The 876-nt window shown below is 35.8% G+C and overlaps 1 non-coding gene across 1 annotated transcript; it reads right to left on the reverse strand.

Moving 5' to 3' along the window:
- Window positions 1-496: 496 nt before the first annotated feature.
- LOC150003264 (small nucleolar RNA SNORA26) lies at window positions 497-618 on the reverse strand. Its single transcript, XR_016512895.1, has one exon. It is a non-coding gene; the product is annotated as a small nucleolar RNA SNORA26 (small nucleolar RNA).
- Between the last annotated feature and the right edge of the window lie 258 nt (window positions 619-876).

Genomic DNA, 876 nt, shown 5'->3' on the forward strand with positions numbered 1-876 from the left:
ACTGTGTAAGTTTAAGGTGTTCAATGTGTCGATTTGATACATTTATACATTGCAAAATGATTACCACCAAAGCATTAGCTAACACCTCCACCCCATCACATAATTACCATTTCTTTCCTGTGGTGAGAACATTAAAGATTTACTCTCTTAGCAACTTTCTTTCTTTCTTTCTTTCTTTTTAAGAAATGTTTTTTAATGACCTTTTAAACACATAGGAAAAGAACCTTGAGGTACATTCTTTTCGGTTTGTTTCAAAGGATGTCCAGAAAAAACCTTGTGTACATGTGTTTCATTATCTGGATTTTTTCCACTTTCAAAGATAACCAAAGCATCCAAATTCTCTTATCTATTTGAAAATACTAGATGGTATCCTCAGAGAAGTTTTAAAAGCATGGCCGAAGGTATCATCAAAACTGAGATTAAATTTATGTATGTGCTATATACAGTGTAAAAATATCAAGAAGGTACTCAAACAAAGGAAATTTTCTTCTGGTTCAACAGTGACTCCAGAAATAATCCAAAGAGGAGTTTTACATAATCTCTTTTCTGGGTTTTATGGAGACTACCATTCTGTGTTAGTTAGCCTCTTAAGGCACTGTGTCAACCTTAAAAGGGCACAAGGAAGGGTATCTTAGCGACTTTCAAGTACAGTCATACTTCAGTACTCATCAGCTTCAGAACTCATCAAAACCTGTACTTGTTGAATTCTGAGAGAGAAAACATGTTTAAGCACTAGGCACTTGCTCAGGACTAGTCATTGCCCTTGTTAGAACTTATGTATGAGTCATGACTCCGCCCCGAAAAAGAAAGTGCTTCATCTTCAGGTGAGAGGAGGAAGAGAGAAAGCATCTACTGCACTGATAAAAGAAATGTGTG

This window comes from Furipterus horrens, unplaced genomic scaffold (genome assembly GCF_987537825.1).
Source record: "Furipterus horrens unplaced genomic scaffold, mFurHor1.1.pri manual_scaffold_8, whole genome shotgun sequence".
Taxonomy (NCBI): domain Eukaryota; kingdom Metazoa; phylum Chordata; class Mammalia; order Chiroptera; family Furipteridae; genus Furipterus; species Furipterus horrens.